This window comes from Onychomys torridus, chromosome 3, assembly GCF_903995425.1.
Source record: "Onychomys torridus chromosome 3, mOncTor1.1, whole genome shotgun sequence".
Classification (NCBI taxonomy): Eukaryota; Metazoa; Chordata; class Mammalia; order Rodentia; family Cricetidae; genus Onychomys; species Onychomys torridus.
Genome location: NC_050445.1, coordinates 141,826,706 through 141,837,993, shown reverse-complemented (window position 1 = coordinate 141,837,993; position 11,288 = coordinate 141,826,706).

The window sequence follows — 11,288 nt, the reverse complement described above, 5'->3', positions numbered from 1 at the left end:
GAAACTGCAGGGAGGTTTCTAAACCAATGCATAAGTGATTCTCAACCTGTGGGTCATGACTCCTCGGGGGTTGAAGGACCCTTTCAAAGGAGTTGCCTACAACCATCTGAAAACACAGATATTTACATTACAATTCATCACAGCAGCAGAATTACAGTCATGAAATAACAACGAAAATAATTTTATGGTTGGGGGTGAATACAACCTGAGGAACTGTGTTCAAGGGTCGCAGCAGTAGGAAGGTTGAGAACCACTACCGTGTGCTCCGGATGCTAGATGTGAGGTGAAGAGTTTGATGTTTTCCCTGCTGGGTTTTGGTCTTTCTTTGGTCCATCTTTCCTTGTTATCCTTCTTTTCCTCTCTTTTAGGATGGGAATGTTTGCCTTGTTCCACTGTAGAGCGAAAGCACACAGATTCCTTTGTGATTTCACAGGAGCTTATAACTTGGACTCTAAGCCCTAGAGGGCACCTTGAGTCTCAGAGGAGACTTTAAGCTTTGGACTTCTGAAGTTTCTGGACTGCCAAGGCAGTCATGGGGAGTCATGAATTCTTACTGGATGTGTTTTGCGTTTTGAGGTGGCCATGAAACTTTGGAGAACAAAGATGGTATGCTGTGCTTTAAATCTGGAAAGGGCTTGTGTATTCCCCAGCTGGTCAGGTGTTGTTTTGCGGAAAGGTAGGGAGTGGGTGGCTAACAGAAGCTAGTCACAAGGGGTAGACCTTTCAAGGGTACAGCTCAGCACTGGTTCTGGTACTCTTTGCTCTCTTCCTGGTCTATAGGCTCTGAGGATCTTTTGCTAAATTGGCTCCTACTACTGTGGAGTGAGCTACTTTGCTTTGCCCTCCCCACTGGAGATGAACTGAAATCCCCTGTAACCCCAAGTCAGAACTAAGCTTTTCCTTTGAAGTATGTTTTTTCGCCTTAGCAATACAATAGACCCCCTCAAACTAATGTTAAAACATGGTTTGCCATAGCAACACAGGTAAACAACAGACCCCTCAACTTAATATGTTTAAACCTGGTTTGCTATAGCAACACAGGTAAACAACAGACCCCTCAACTTAATATCTTTAAACCTGGTTTGCCATAGTAACACAGGTAAACAACAGACCCCTCAACTTAATATGTTAAAACCTGGTTTGCCATAGCAACAGAGGTAAACAAATAGATTCCTCAATTTAATATGTTAAAACTTGGCTTCCAATGTAATCATCTTAGGAAGTCCCAGAGGTTTCTGGGAGATGACTAGGGCATGGCTGGGATCAGTTCCTGGGATGGTTAGTCTTGGTTTTCAACTTGCCTGGGTCTTCAATCAGCTGAGAGATGAGCTCCTGAAGGGTGTTATTAATCAGGTTATTTGAAGTGGGAAGACCCGCCCTGAGTGTGGGCGGTTACCTTCTGTGGCAGTCCAGACAAAAGCCGGCTGGTGGGCACAGCCTGGCGGTTTGCCTCGTTGCCTTCACACCTCACCCGGGAACTGAGTTCATCTACCTCTTGTTTCCACTGCTGCTGCATCTTTTGCATCCCTCGGCTGCTGTCAGAACCTGGCTTCTATGGCTGACTGAAGACTAGGCTCAGTCTGTCCACTGTGAAGACGGCTGCTGTTGGACTACCAGACTGTACAGTGTAAGCTGATCTGATGAATACCCTCTGAGTCTATTCTGTCGGTCTTCCAAAGAACCCCGAGTAATACAGGAATCATAAGAACCGGGTTAAAGAGGACACAGGGAACTTGTTTACTGTCCCGCACGTGAGGACACAGCCGGAGAATGCCATCTGTGAAGCAGAGAGCAGCTCTCTCCAGACACCGAATCTGCTAGTGTTTTGATCTTGTACTTCCCAGTCTCCCAGACCTTGAAAAATGAACTCCACTGACTGAGAAGTTTTACTACAGTAACCCAAACTAACTGAAACAAAGTCCTGACCATGCTTTGTTACATTTACACCCAAGTGTTTCCTTTTTAGTTTTCCTTGAGCAGCTGTAAAGATGGCCGATGTTTTGTTTAGATGGCCCCGGATTCTCCAGTAGTATACAGAAACGAAACGCATATATTTTGTCACTTGAAACATTGTTGCATCCACTGATTGGATCTAGGAAGTTACTGCAATCATGTCATACGCAAAGGAGACTTCTTTCTTTTTTCCAGTCTGACAACTTTTATCTCATCTGTTTTGGTTGTATTGAATTGTCTCTAGCCCTGTGTTGGAAAAGAAGGGTGAGGGAAACTTGTTTCCCCTGGGATCTGAACTCCAGTCCCCTGCAAGTGAACTTAAGTGCTCTTAACTGCTGAGCCATCTCTCTAGGCCCTGGGCATGTCTTCTTAATCAGCTTACTTCATCTCCTCTCTGGGATCTTGTTTTAATAGTGATCTTAGACTGGAAGGGTCCTTGGAGATGATGAAAGTCCTTTTCCAGGTGAAAGCACTGAATCCAGCAGAGGGTGTGGCTGTGTTCCTGGCTGGTCAGGGAAGTGACAGCACAAAGCCTCTTTCAGTTGAGCAGTACACATTGAGTTCTCAGTTGTCTTTCCTTTCTTTTTTAAAATAGGTGCATTTAGTTTTATTTAAAGTGTATGGATGCTTGCCTGCCTACATGTCTGCACATCACATGTGTGTAATGGAGGCCAGAAGAGGGTGTCAGATCCCCTGGGGCTTGAATTACAGAGGGTTATGGGCCACCCTGTGGGTCCTCTGCTTGCTGCTCACGGAGAAAGAGTAGCAGTCACTTTTTCCACTATGACAGATTACCCAGCAGAAGCAGCCTAAGAGAGGAGGGGTTTTATTTGACTCACGGATTCAGGGCATCCAGTCTGAGGTCACCTGGCCCAGGTGCTCAGATGGTAGGAACAGGTATAGGGAAGAGCTCCCTTCACTTCATGTAGGCCAGGAGACAGGCAGCTGGCCTTCGTTTTCTCTTTATAGCCCACCGGATGGTGTCACTCACACTCAAGGATTCTCTCTTTCTGAGTTAAGCCTCTCTGTGACGCACCTAGAGGTGGGTCTCACCACCTGCTGACAAGTTGACAACAAAGATTGCCACCACACTAAGAAACTGATGTTAAGAAAGACTGACCAGGTTGCCCAAGGTCTCATTTAGAACGGCTTCATTGGTTTCTGACTCCATTTGCTTCCCAATGAAAGAAGCTTTTATTGTCTTTAGTGATCATGCATTCTGGGGGGCAGCAAGGCCCTCTCCAGAGGCCCCGTGACTCCTCCTAGAGTGTACTCAACCCCGCCCTCACCAATTTGAGGACCCACAGAGGGAAGAGGGATAAACTGACTTCTGGCTCTGCGTGACTGGGGAGAAATGAAGAGGATGATTCAGCCATATCATTTCCCTTTTCCTAAAAGAAAACTCATTATTAGATCAACAGTTTAACTATTAGGCTATGCGTTAATTATAACCCAGGCTTTACAGTTCTTAGGGAAAGATATGATTACAACAAAATTAAGATATGGCATCCAGCATCAGTCTCTTACTCAAGAACCATTTTAAATTACGTGGTGCCTGAGCTTTGGTTTTCTTTTGTTCCCCAACTGATTCCAGGAATTGTGAATCTCTTTCCCTGCACAAAAATCCAGGAGCTACAACAGACACCGTAGGTTCTGGGGTAGACTTCTGCGTTAAGGAAGCAATTCTCTGGACATTACCACTTAAACTATGTTTGGATTTGGAGTTACTCATAACCGACCCCCGTGGACAACTGTCCATCCATCCATCCATCCATCCATCCATCCATCCATCCATCCATCCATCATCCATCCATATCTATAATCCACCTATACACCTATCCATTCAGCTCTTCTTTCATTAATCCATGCTTTAGTGGATACCTTCTTTTAAAAATGATTTTATTATTATCTTTTTGTGTGTATGTATTTTTTTCCCTGCATGTATGTGTACTACATGTGTGTCTGGTACCCATGGAGTTCAGAAGAAGATTTCAGATACCCTGGAAAAAAGAGCTACAGATGGTTGTGAGCCACCAGGGGGTGCCGGAAATCAAACCTGGGACCTCTGAGGGAGCAGCCAGTGCTCTTCCTGACTGAGCCATCTCTCCAGCCCCAGTAGGCACTTCTTACTATGAACGTACTCTGCTTTACATTCTACACAGTGTTCAGTGAAGAGACGAAATGGCTTTTCCGGTTTATTGATTATGCATTTCTTCCCTGCTAGGTTGTGATCCATTCTAGCAAAGACAGAAAAAGTTCTTACTGCTCTTCCTGCACCCCAAGAAGCTGGCGTAGAGTGAACTATCTATCCAAGCAGTGTTTATGGAGTGGTGTTGTTTATCCAATGGGGTCTAATTCTCTTTTAAAACAAACATTGCTTTTCTCTAGTGAAGCTTCATAGGACATTTAAATCGCACAGAGAGACAATACTTTTATCGGGGATACAAGAGAGTGAAACGCATGAGGAGATTGATTCCATGAATAATCAGAGGGCTTCGTTGTCATCATTACGGCAATGTGGGTAGATTTAGCCCACTTCTCCAACGATTTAATTTACTCCTTACACATTTAATCTTCCTTATCCTCTCATAATCCCCTTTCTCTTTGCCATCCCATGTACAGCCATGATGGCTCCCTTGTTCCACAGATGGAAAAACTGAACCCCAGAATAAGTTAGTGGCTTGAGACACCCCATGTGCAGTAGAAGCTGTGATGTCAGGATGTGACAGGTATTTTAGATTCTCATAATGTTAGCCCCATCATCGCCAGCACATCCTATTACCACCAATCCAGCCTTTAGTATGTGGTAAGTAAGAGCCTTACATGCATTATCCGGCCTTCGAATCTTTATTTCAAAACCCCAAACCTAAAAACAGTTGTGAGAATATCCAAGGAAGGGGAGAGATGTGGAGAGTCGGGGTAAATCCACTCACATTACTGTAACTCCAGTTCCAGATCTGATGCCATCTTCTGACTTCCATGGGTACCGTGCACACAAGTGGTGTGCTGACATACATTCAGGCAAAACACCCATACACATGAAATGATGAAACAGATATATCTAAAACAAAATTTAAAATATGAAACGAAAATTTCAGTTCTAAATGCTTGATTTTTATACTTTATATTTTGTTCTTTCTACATATCTATGTACACACAAATACATATTAAATATGTGTGTATAAGTATATGTGTACACACACACACACACTCACGCATGAAGTTTTTCTATAAATTATCTACTTTGTGGTGTATGTATTACAAATAATTCTGAAGCTTGAAAACTCTGAGATCAGGGCACCACCTGGAGAGGTACCTTGTGTGTCTGTCATTCATGATGAAATGCTAGAAATGGGGGTGAGCTCATCCCTTCCTCAGGAACCCACTCCTGTGATAATTACCCTGTTTTCATGACACCCACACTAGTCCATCAGTTTGGGGAGAGTCCTCCTGACCTAATCACCTCCACAAGGTCCCCAGCCTTAAGTCCGATGCCTTGGGTTCCAAAGCACAGTGATTCTTACGCAAATCCCAAAGGTTTTCTCCATAATCCCATCTACTCTTCCTCCCTCCCTCCTTCCCTCTCTTTCATTCCTTCAGTTCAGAGTCTTGCCATCACAAGTGAGCCACTTGGCCAAACTGCTGTTTGGATTTGTGCGATGCTGCCTCAGGACGCGTCAAGTCAAACACTATTGTCAGAAGACACATGAGTGTTCTGTTCTCCGTGTATCCATCTCAGGAGGTGTAAAATGTCACCGTGCCCCCTCCTTGATGATGCGGGGCTCCCTGGGCTAAAGCACGCTTTTCCAGGAGCCTGCATGATGGAGGTGCTTTGCTTTGCCGTTAGGAAGTAGTCTGTGGACTGATGCTTGAGGCTGTGTGTCTGTCCTCCATCAGTCATTCCTTCAACACTCTCAGCATCTGTATATGAGAATTGTGTGTACTCAGTTTGTTCTCTCACTATAATCCCTTGAAGTAGGCGCTGTAATCACTCACACCTAGTCACATGGTGCTTGATGACAGGCCATATTCTGTGATATGCATCATTAGGTGACATTGCCATAGAGTGTCCACACACAAACTAGCAAGGGTGTTACATCACTGTGGGACGGATTACCTCACCAGCCCACCCTCATCTATGCCCCCCCCCATTGTTCTTGCTATATAGCCCAGGTTGGCTTCTAACTTGGGATTCTCCTGTTTTGGCCTCTCAAGTGCTGCAACTACAGGCCTGTGCCACCAAACCCAACAAGAACGTTTTTGTTTTCTTGTGGTGCTAGGGACTGAACACAGAGTTTCACTCATGTTTGTCAAGTATGTTCTGTCACTGTGCGCCCCCCTCCCCCAACCCACTCTGACCCTTAGGATGAAGAGGCTGCTCCACGGCTGATGAGAGTCAGAACTGGGATTTCCTCGGGGTCTGGCAGTGTCTGGTCCTCCCTCTCACTACTGTATTATCTGGAGCCATTTTCTCATCTCCTTTGCTCCAGGCAAGACAAGAGAAATATGATATTTGAGATCACATACGACACAATTCATTTCATCTCTCTGATCTCGTCTTTCTTGCTCCCCAGGTACTTTCCTCCCCTGAAGTAGAGTGGTGCTCAATTCGCTCCCCTCCATCACCCAGAACACGAAGAGTCAGTTAGGCGTTTGTGCGAAGGTTTCAAAGCTATGGAGTCCTGCTTGGATTTAATCCCAGGACTTTGCTGGCCAGTGTCATTCTGTGAGTGCTAATGTCACCCAGGGCTGTGTTCCATTCGCTCCTAACTCAGTGTAGAGCAGTGATTGCAGGAAGCTTTGTCCTTAGTTGTCCCACAAGGGGAAACCCTTGGGCAATCTAAAATGTGGACAGGGGGCATATTTTTCTAGTAGTATCAAATTTGCCAGCCAAGAATTGTGTTTGAAAGCTGTAAAATACTAAATTAGGATTCTGATAACTTCTTGAAGCTGCCTGTCACCTACTCAGGTGACAAAGCTGAGCCCCAGTGTGGTGACCCCGTTGTTCAGAGTTACAGCTGGTGAGCCACGATCTGGGAACTCAGGCCTCCAGGCTCACATGCCACATGGGTCCTGTCGGACCCTTGCCCAGGACACGAAACAACTCCTTTCCCAGACTCGGTTCTTCTGTCAATCTGTCCCCCTGGACTAGCCCTTTGAAAGCCTTTCCTCCCATTCCCCTTTCTCCTTCCTTCTCTTGTTTATTATAATCCCAAATTTACTATCCTCCTGTATACCAAACCTCATGCTAGGCATAGGAGCAAAAGGAGACAGTGCCACCTTCTAGATGTTTCTGCTGAGAGGGAGAAATTAGTCCCTCAGCGTTCACCAGACACCGACTCTTAGACAGTGACAGCTGAGGACACTCACGTCCCTTCTGTCAAATGGCACAGCAGCTGCATGTCACACACACACACACACACACACACCCTCCTGTACATTTTAAATCTCTCTAGTTATGAATTACTCATAATTCATATACAATGTGAATGCTTGTGAATAGCTATTACACTGTACTATCTAGGGAGAAGTAATGGGGGGGATGTTTATGTGTGACAGGTATGGACATTTTTCTAGAAACTTTAGACTCACAGTGTGCGCGAAACCACAGATATTGAACCCGAGGATACAGCGGACCAACTATCAGTCCACCGCCTCAGCTGCACTCAGTTCTGGATGCCACATGGTGTTTTTGAGTCACAGAAAAGAAAGAATGCCACTCAGGAGCTGGCTGGGCAAGGTAGCACCTCCAAAGGGAAGGGAGACAAGGCATGGGGATGTGTGGGCATGAAGAGTGTGTGTGTGTGTGTGTGTGTGTGTGTGTGTGTGTGTGTGTGTGTGTGTGTGTGTGTTAGAAAGAGTCCAGGGGCCATGCTGTCAGCCGTGGACTTGGGGGGGGGGGGGGGGGGGGGGGGGAACTGGACACGGGACTGATGAAGCTGCTCTCGGCTGCCTGCATTGGGGCTCAGAGCTGATTGTTGGTTCAAACATTTAGGTGAGAGCTGGAACACTGTCCAAGGCAGTGTGTTCTTGTGCTGGCCTGGTGTGGGAGCCAAGAAAGAAGCAGTGAGGGCGGGGGAAGCCAGCAGAAGCCAGGCCATAATTGCCTGAGGGCACTAATTGCAGCCGCAGCCACAGGAGGCTCTGCAATCTTCCTGCTTGCACACTACATAATGGTTCCTTAGTTATGGGATCCAAACCACGCTCAGATCTTATTCTGCACAGGGTGGAGTATACAGGGCTGATTAGACTGAGGCACAGAGAGTAACAAGTCCTGGCTGCTTTTTTTCTGTCCCTGCTACTGACGGAGGACACAATCCAGGGTAATTAGGGAACATCTGCTTACCTATGAAGCCGTTGATGGAATGACATCCTATAGAATGGCTGTGTGCTGCCCTGGATCTCCATGAGCAAGCCCTGCTCCTAACACAGTAACATTGGATGACATACCATTGCCTATGTCACGTGTTAGATGCTGTTCTAAGCAGAGCAGTGGACAAGACAATCAAAATATCTCTCGTGGAGCTTACAATCCACTGGAGGAGTGCATTAGTCCGGTTTATTTCTCTGTGACAAAACATCACAACCAAAAGCAACTTGGGAGGAAGGGTTTATTTCACCTTACTGTTGTGGGTCTGTTATGAAAAGAAGTCAAGTAGGACTTCAAGGCAGGGACCTAGAGGCAGGATCTGAGGTGGAGACCATAGAGGGGCCCTGAATTTTAGCTTGATCCTCATGGCTTGCTCAGGTTGCATATTTATTTATGTATTTATGTACTTATTTATGTATTTATTTATTTAACCCATGGCCAGCTTCCCCAGGGGGTAGTACCATCCACAGTGGAGTGGATTCTCCTATATCAATCATCAATTAAATAACCAACCAACCAATCAATTAAAAAAAAAATGCCCTACAGACTTGCTTACAAGCCAATCTGATGAGGGCGTTTTCTCAACTGAGGTCCCCTCTTCTCAGACGTCAAGTTGACAAAACCCAAGCAACACGAGGCACAACCAGCAAAAAAAAAACAAATGAAATGCACAGTGTGCACAGCGGTATGAGTGTCCAGGAAAGGGGAATGGGGTGCATTGGAAAGTTATGTGGATGATTGGTAGAGTTAACTGTCAACTGGACAGAATCTGGAGTCACTTATAAAGCAGGCCTCTGGGCACACTTGTGAGGATTATCTAGATTAGGGCTAGCTTCTGAGACTGTCTGCAATAATGTTGAGTGACATGGGAACATGCATCTTACTTGTGGGCATGCTGAATACTAGGCTGCATGTGTATATCCCTCTCTGTTTTCTGATGGTGGGTTTGGTACATCCAAGGCTGGGTAACTTATAAAAAAAGAGGTTTTTATTTAGTTCACATCAGCATAGGCATGAAACAACAGAGTGAATCTCACCTTTCACCAGGCTGGAGGATTTGGACAGTTTCTCATAGGCCAGGCTAGCAAGGGTTAACTTTTCAAAAAACCTGGTTGTTCTGTATAAGTAGATCTGAGAGAGTGTGGGGAACATGGAAGAGCATCCACTCTTGTGTTGTTTACCTAAATATAAGGACTCTGTGGGTTTGGGAAGTGTCTTTTAAAGAATATGAGAAGTGCTCCACTTTAGAGATAGAAATGTTTGAGGCGAGTGAGGACCCAGGAGCCAGGACAGAAAAAACTTCTGGTGCCTTGAAAACAAAGCTGTTTAATACAGTTTAAAAGGGAGTGGTGACCTGATCCTGGCCTGAGTTTCAGGGAGGGAGAGGGGACGGCAGGACTTGCTGCATCCCCACCCCTCCTCACAGATGGAATTAATCTTCCCATCCCGGAAGGGACACCTGGAAAGAGACTTGGAGATGAAGGACAAAATCCCATTGCTTTCGTTTATTTTGCCTTCCAGTCACCTTGTGGGTGCTTTGCGAGCTTGAAGGGGAACTCAGGACCAGTTACCTAATGTCATTGCACCTGAAGTTTTTCTTTTTATAAGATGAATAAAAACAATCCTTTCTCCTTGACAGGGTTGTGAGGATTAACTGAGTAATTCATGGGCAAATACTTAGGACAGTTCCTGGCAAGTATCAAGAACTCGAGAACTGTTTTCTACCCCTCTATGAGCTTTGGAGATGGTAGTCCCGGCTGTTCTGAAATCATTTCCCATTGGAGCGCTGGCCAAGTGTGGAGGAGCCCATGGCTGAGGCTCTCACAGGAGGCAAACGCCCCTCAGGTCCTTGTTGCTCCGCTGCAAACACTTGGGAGGCTCTTCAGCCTTCTCTTTAGCAACTCACCTGTTTTACCTGCACCCTGTGTTCCAAATCCTGGAGTTGAGAGGGAAAATTTGTGCTTTAAAAAAAAAAAAAAGAGTTGGTGAGGCATGGACCACGCATTGCTAAGGCAAATGTTTCCAGTAAGGCAGCCCCATCATCTTTCTGATGCGCTTTGACTTCCAATGAGCCTGGGAGATGACCTCACTGCCGCTGATGCCAGGGCTCAAGTCAGTGACTGGAAAGAACGAGATAGATGCTGAAAATGGTATCCTGTGTCAGTCTTCCTGCCCACAGCAGGTGGCTGGGTGGGGGTTTTATAATGGTTGGCTTTCACTCTGACCCTGTTTCAGCTTCTCCTCTGCTCCCCTAGTGGCGTCCTTCCTTCTACCCTCCAAGTTCTGTCGGAGCAGGCCCAGCAAGCCTTGCTCTGGTGGCTTTGGTCCCTTGTGGAGGAAGCGGGTGGGGTTACAGGCCGGTGGCTGGGGGAGAAAAGGATGCGGGTGTACCAGGGAGCAGGTGATGCAGAGATGTTGAAGTGGCATGGAAGATGGAGTGTTTAAATGTTAAGGGGTGGGTAGAAAATGTACCACGATATTTTGAGGGCTAAATTTGTTCTGGAAGTTCAATGCGTGGATTGCAATGAATCACAACAAGAGCCACTTAAGCCTGTTAAAGCCACTGGGTTGCCCAGGTGATGCACACACATTCTGTGGATGGTTTGTTATTTAGCAGTCAACATTTACACAGCCCTTCACTTCCTCAAAAACAGGTCCACAGAGCCCTGAAATGTTGGCTGGGAGACCAAGCCACAAGGAGGATTTGTTCAAGGCTGAGCTGACAGAATCCAGGTCCACTTGGATGGTGTGGTTAGCTGCAGGGGACCTGCACCTCGCCTGCTGAATTGGCCTCTCATTACCCATAAATAGGAGGCGGGTTGGCTGTGTCTCTCAGCCAACAAAGCATGTCCCGACTTGCTGAGTGAAGCACCCTTAAGAGAGGTGACATTTCTTACTGCCCATAGGACACTGAAAGATCAGTCTGTGCCTTTTTTTTTTGTTCCTCACTGGCCTCTGTGTGGAA